Genomic DNA, 6,972 nt, shown 5'->3' with positions numbered 1-6,972 from the left:
CATCCTAGATTGTAAGTTTTGGAGTATGGATCATGATTTTGCCTTGGTAAATTACCAACATAGTTGGCTTGCTCCCATTTACCTCCTTCCTCTGTGTTTACTCCTTCTTGGGTTGATGATTGTGTGGTGACTGCTGCAACTTGGTTCTTCTCTATTTGCTTTACAAGGTCAGCTAGTTGCTTGGCAATCATCTTGTTTTGAGCTAGTAATGTATCAACATGGTTCAGTTCTATTACACCTCGGGTGTTTCTCCTCTCAGAAGCATAGAAGTAGTCATTCTCAGCTACAATCTCAATGACATCTATGGCTTCTTCAATGGTCTTCTTCTTGTTCAAAGATCCACCAGATGAGTGGTCTACTGCCTTCTTCGATTCATACGAGAGTCCCTCATAGAAAATATGTAGCTGCACCCATTCATTGAACATGTCCGGTGGGCACCTTCTTGTCAAATCCTTAAACCTCTCCCATGCTTCGTAGAGAGTCTCACCATCTTGTTGCCTGAAAGTTTATACCTCAGCTCTCAGCCTGTTGATCCTTTGAGGAGGGTAGAACCTTGCCAAGAATTTGTTCACTACATCTTCCTAAGCTGTTAAACTCTCCTATGGAAAAGACTCTAACCATTTAGACGCCTTGTCCCTAAGTGAAAAGGGGAACAAGAGCAATCTGTAAACATCTGGGTGGACGCCATTAGACTTTACGGTGTCACATATTCGTAGAAAGGTGGTTAAATGTTGATTTGGGTCTTCTTGGGCACTTCATCCGAATGACCAGTTGTTCTGAACAAGGGTGATGAGCTGGGGTTTTAGCTCAAAGTTGTTAGCATGTATGGTTGGCTTTTGGATGTTTCTTCCACAGTTGCCTGGGTTTGGGTTGATGTAAGATCCTAGAACCCTTCTTCCTGGCTCAACATGATTCACATGGCCATCTCTGGCATGGTTATGAGCTTCTCCTTCATGGTTATCCTCCATGATTGTTTCAAAGAATTCCTCTTCTTCCTCTGCTCCAACAACTCTTTTGCCTCTTGCTTCCCTCCTTTTTCTAAGGAGAGTTTGGTAGACGAAATTGTGATCACATTATATGTTTCTTGGATTTTGAATGAAAGCTTATTTATGGCACTGCCATGTTCTAATTATTTTGAGATGAAGGCTTCTAAGGGGCAGCACCTGTATGAGGTTTTCTTTATTGGAATTCACAACTCCGTTCAACTAACCAGCAAGTGTACTGGGTCGTCCAAGTAATAACCTTACGTGAGTAAGGGTCGAATCCACAGAGATTGTTGGTATGAAGCAAGCTATGGTCACCTTGCAAATTTCAGTTAGGCAGATTAAAAAGTTATGGGTTCGAAAATAGAAATAAAGATTAGAAATAATAAAAAGGATAGAATACTTATGTAGATTCATTGGTAGGAATTTCAGATAAGCGGAATGGAGGTGCTGTAGAGCTCTCGGACGCCTGCCTTCCTATTCCTTCTACTCAATCCTTCTTACTCCTTTCCATGGCAAGCTTTGTATAGGGGTTCACTATCAGCTGTGGCTACTTTCGTTCCTCTCGGGGAAATAACCTGTACGGCTGTCACTCGCACAGCTAACCAGTCTGGAGGCATCACCCATGGTTGATAGCTACATCCCATCCTCGCAGTGAAAGCTAATGCACGCACTCTGTCACAGTACGGCCAATCACCGGTTGGTTCCCGCTCCTACTGGAATAGAATCCCTCTTTTGCGTTTGTCACTAACGCCCAGCAGGTTAAAGTTTGAAGCACGTCACAGTCATTCATGAACGGAATCCTACTCGGAATACCACAGACAAGGTGAGACTTTCTGGATTCCCAGGATCCTACTCGGAACACCACAGACAAGGTTGGACTTTCCGGATCCAGATAAATGCCGCCATCCATCTAGCTTATACCACGAAGATTCTGTTGGGGAATCTAAGAGATACACATTCAAGCTTGTGTTGCATGTAGAACGTAAGTGGTTGTCAATCACGCGCGTTCATGAGTGAGAACGTTAATGAGGGTTATTAACTCATCACATTCATCATGTTCTTGGGTACGAATGAATATCTTGGAATAAGAATAAAAGAGGAATTGGATAAAAGAAAATAGAACTTCATTAATCTTTGAGGTACAGCAGAGCTCCACACCCTTAATCTATGGTGTGCAGAAACTCCACCGTTAAAAATACATAAGCAAGAGGTCCAGGCATGGCCGAATGGCCAGCCCCCTAAACGTGATCACAGGATAGAAAATACAATCCAGGATGTCTAATACAATAGTAAAAGGTCCTATATATACTAGACTAGCTACTAGGGTTTACATGAGTAAGTAATTGATGCATAAATCCACTTCCGGGGCCCACTTGGTGTGTGCTTGGGCTGAGCTTGATCAATCCACGAGCTAAGGCATTTCTTGGCGTTAAACTCCAGGTTATGACGTGTTTTGGGCGTTTAACTCCGGATCATGACGTTTTTCTGGCGTTTTACTCCAGACAGCAGTATGTACTTGGCGTTTAACGCCAAGTTACGTCGTCATTATTCGACTAAAGTATGGACTATTATATATTGCTGGAAAGCCCTGGATGTCTACTTTCCAACGCCGTTGAGAGCGCGCCATTTGGAGTTCTGTAGCTCCAGAAAATCCATTTCGAGTGCAGGGAGGTCAGAATCCAACAGCATCAGCAGTCCTTTTGTCAGCCTTTTTCAGAGTTTTGCTCAAATCCCTCAATTTCAGTCAGAATTTACCTGAAATCACAGAAAAACACACAAACTCATAGTAAAGTCCAGAAATGTGAATTTAACATAAAAACTAATGAAAACATCCCTAAAAGTAGCTTAAACTTACTAAAAACTATATAAAAACAATGCCAAAAAGCGTATAAATTATCCGCTCATCACAACACCAAACTTAAATTGTTGCTTGTCCCCAAGCAACTGAAAATCAAATAGGATAAAAAGAAGAGAACATACTATAAACTCCAAAATATCAATGAATAGTAATTTAATCAGATGAGCGGGACTTGTAGCTTTTTGCTTCTGAACAGGTTTGGCATCTCACTTTTTCCTTTGAAGTTTAGAATGATTGGCTTCTCTAGGAACTTAGAATTTTGGATAGTGTTATTGACTTTCCTAGTTAAGCATGTTGATTCTTGAACACAGCTACTTATGAGTCTTGGCTGTGGCCCTAAGCACTTTGTCTTCCAGTATTACCACCGGATACACAAATGCCACAGACACATAACTGGGTGAACCTTTTCAGATTGTGACTCAGCTTTGCTAAAGTCCCCAGTTAGTGGTGTCCAGAGCTCTTAAGCACACTCTTTTGCTTTGGATCACGACTTTAACCATTCAGTCTCAAGCTTTTCACTTGGACCTTCATGACACAAGCACATGGTTAGGGACAGCTTGATTCAGCCGCTTAGGCCTGGATTTTAATTTCCTTGGGCCCTCCTATCCATTGATGCTCAAAGCCTTGGATCCTTGCTAAAATTTTCGCCACTTTTTTTTTTTTTTCACTGCTTTTTCTTGCTTCAAGAATCAATTTCATGGTGTTTTTCAGATCATCAATAACATTTCTCTTTTGTTCATCATTCTTTCAAGCACCAACAGTTTTAACATTCATAAACAACAAGATCAAAAGACATATGCACTGTTCATTCATTCATTCAGAAAACAAAAATTATTGCCACCACATCAATATAATTAAATTAAATTCACTAATAATTTCAAAAATTATGTACTTCTTGTTCTTTTGATTTAAAACATTTTTCTTTTAAGAGAGGTGAAGGACTACTGGATTTTATTCATAGCTTTAAAGCATGGTTTACATACTAATGATCATGAAATAGAGACACAAAAACATAGATAAACATAGCATTAAAAACCGAAAACAGAAAGATATAAAGAACAAGGAATGAATCCACCTTAGTGGCGTCTTCTTCTTGAAGGACCAATGATGTTCTTCAACTCTTCTATGTCCCTTCCTTGCCTTTGTTGCTCCTCCCTCATTGCTCTTTGATCTTCTCTTATTTCTTGGAGAGTGAGGGCGTGTTCATGGTGTTCCACCCTTAATTGTTCAACATTATGGCTCAAATCTTCCAAGGAGGTGCTAAGTTGCTCCCAATAGTTGTTGGGAGGAAAGTGCATTCCATGAGGCATTTGTTGATGATGAACTTCCTCATGTTCTTCTTGGGGGCCATGAGGGACTTCCCTTGTTTGCTCCATCCTTTTCTTGGTGATGGGCTTGTCTTCTTTAATGGAGACATCTCCATCTATGATAACTCCAACTGAATAACATAGATGGCATATGAGGTGAGGGAATGCTAGCCGTGCCATGTATGAAGGCTTGTCAGCTATTTTGTAGAGTTTATTGGCTATGACTTCATGAACCTCTACTTCCTCTCCAATCATGATGCTATGGATCATGATGGCCCGATCCACAGTAACTTCAGATCGGTTGCTTGTAGGGATGATGGATCTTTGAATAAACTCCAACCATCCTCTAGCTACAGGCTTGAGGTCCAGTCTTCTTAGTTGGACTGGCTTGCCTTTGGAATCTACTCTCCATTGGGCGCCTTCCACACATATGTCCATAAGGACTTGGTCCAACCTTTGGTTAAAGTTGACCCTTCTTGTGTAGAGGTGTTCATCACCTTGCATCATAGGCAAATGAAACGCCAACCTCACATTTTCCGGACTGAAATCCAAGTATTTCCCCCTAACCATTGTGAGATAATTCTTTGGGCTTGGGTTCATACTTTGGTCATGGTTTCTAGTGATCCATGCATTGGCATAGAACTCTTGAACCATGAGAATTCCGACTTGTTGCATGGGGTTGGCTAAGACTTCCCAACCTCTTCTTTGAATTTCATGTCGGATCTCCGGATACTCATTTTTCATGAGCTTGAAAGGGACCTCAGGGATCACTTTCTTCTTTGCCACAACATCATAGAAGTGGTCTTGATGGCTTTTGGAGATGAACCTCTCCTTCTCCCATGACTCGGAGGAAGAAGCTTTTGCTTTCCCTTTTCCTTTTCTTGAGGAAATTCCGGTCTTGGGTGCCATTGATGGTGAAAAAATAAAAAAAGCTTAGGCTTTTTACCACACCAAACTTAAAATTTGCTCGTCCTCGAGCAAGAAAAGAAAAGAAGAGTAGAAGAAGAAGAAGAAAAGATGGTAGAGAGGGAGAAGAGAGGGTTCGGCTATGTGGGGGAATGTGGGTTTGTGTTGTGTGAAAATGTAAAAGAAAAGAAGGGTATTTATAGGGGGAGGGGGAGGGTAGAGGTTCGGCCAATTTGGGTGGGAATGGGTGGGAAATTGAATTTGAATTTTATAGAGGTAGGTGGGGTGTATGGGGAAGAGGAGGTTGATGTGAATGGTGAATGGGTAAATTTGGAGGATGAATTGAGGTGATTGATGAAGAAGATGTTGGGAATTATGACATGGGGAATCACATCACAAAAACTAGGATTGGGAAGTAAGGTGGGAATATGTTAGGTGGGGATCCTGTGGGGTCCACAGATCCTGAGGTAGGAATCCTGTGGGGTCCACAGGTCCTGAGGTGAAAACAAATACCATTGCTTCACCCTATAGGCGTGTAAATTGCCTTCATGCTCCATTCTGGCGTTCAAACGCCCATTGGTGCATGTTCTGGGCGTTAAACGCCCATGTAATGCTTGTTTCTGGCGTTGAACGCCAGTTTCAAGCTTGTTTCTGGCGTTCAGCGCCAAATTGTCCTCTGTGTGCGCATTCTGGCGTTAAACGCCAGGATGTAGCTTGTTTTGGGCGTTCAGCGCCAGAAAGATGCTCTGTTCTGGCGTTGAACGCCAGCCAGATGCTCCTTCTGGGCGCTGAACGCCAGCCCGTGCGTCCTCCAGGGTGAAAAATTTTTTTCTTCTGTTTTTGACTCTGTTTTTAATTTTTTTGATTTTTTCGTGACTCCTCATGATCATGTACCTAATAAAACACAAAAATAACAAAGAAACAAAATAAAATAAAATTAGATAAATAAAATTGGGTTGCCTCCCAACAAGCGCTTCTTTAATGTCATTAGCTTGACAGTGCTCCACAAGGTTATCAGGTCAATGTTAGTGTAGTCCCAACACCAAACTTAGAATTTGGATATGGGGTTTGAACACCAAACTTAGAGTTTGGTTGTGGCTTCACAACACCAAACTTAGAGTTTGACTGTGTGGGTTCTTCTTGACCTTGAACTGAGAGAAGCTCTTCATGCTTACTCTCTTTTGTCACAGAGGGATTGCCATGTGCCTGAAACACAAGGTATTCTCCATTCAATTGAAGGACTAATTCACCTCTGTTGACATCTATCACAGCTCCTGCTGTGGCTAGGAAAGGTCTTCCTAGGATGATGCATTCATCATCTTCCTTCCTAGTGTCTAGGATTATGAAATCAGTAGGGATGTAAAGGCCTTCAACCTTTACTAGCACGTCCTCTACCAACCCATAAGCTTGTCTCACTGACTTGTCTGCCAGTTGTAATGAGAACAAGGCAGGTTGTACCTCAATGATTCCCAGCTTCTCCATCACAGAGAGTGGCATAAGATTTATTCCTGATCCAAGATCACATAGAGCTCTTTCAAAGCTCATAGTGCCAATGGTGCAAGGTATTAAGAACTTGCCAGGATCTTGTTTCTTTTGAGGTAGAGTTCTCTGAATCCAAGTATCCAGTTCACTAATGAGCAAGGGAGGTTCACTTTCCCAAGTCTCATTACCAAATAACTTGGCATTCAGCTTCATGATAGCTCCTAAATATTGAGCAACTTGCTCTTCAGTCACATCTTCATCCTCTTCAGAGGATGAATATTCTTCAGAGCTCATGAATGGCAGAAGGAGATTCAAAGGAATCTCTATGGTCTCTAGATGAACCTCAGATTCCTCAGGGTCCTTAATAGGAGACTCCTTCTTGCTTGAGGAACGTCCCAGGAGGTCTTCCTCACTAGGATTTTCGTCCTTCTCC

At 41.9% G+C, this 6,972-nt stretch overlaps 1 non-coding gene across 1 annotated transcript; it reads left to right on the top strand.

Moving 5' to 3' along the window:
- Window positions 1-425: 425 nt before the first annotated feature.
- Window positions 426-527, top strand: LOC130970929 (small nucleolar RNA R71). The gene has a single exon (XR_009082174.1). It is a non-coding gene; the product is annotated as a small nucleolar RNA R71 (small nucleolar RNA).
- The last annotated feature ends 6,445 nt before the right edge of the window (window positions 528-6,972 follow it).

Source organism: Arachis stenosperma, chromosome 3, assembly GCF_014773155.1.
Source record: "Arachis stenosperma cultivar V10309 chromosome 3, arast.V10309.gnm1.PFL2, whole genome shotgun sequence".
In the NCBI taxonomy this organism is placed as follows: Eukaryota; Viridiplantae; Streptophyta; class Magnoliopsida; order Fabales; family Fabaceae; genus Arachis; species Arachis stenosperma.
Note: the sequence above shows the minus strand (reverse complement) of the source record. Positions and strands in the feature narration are given on the sequence as shown.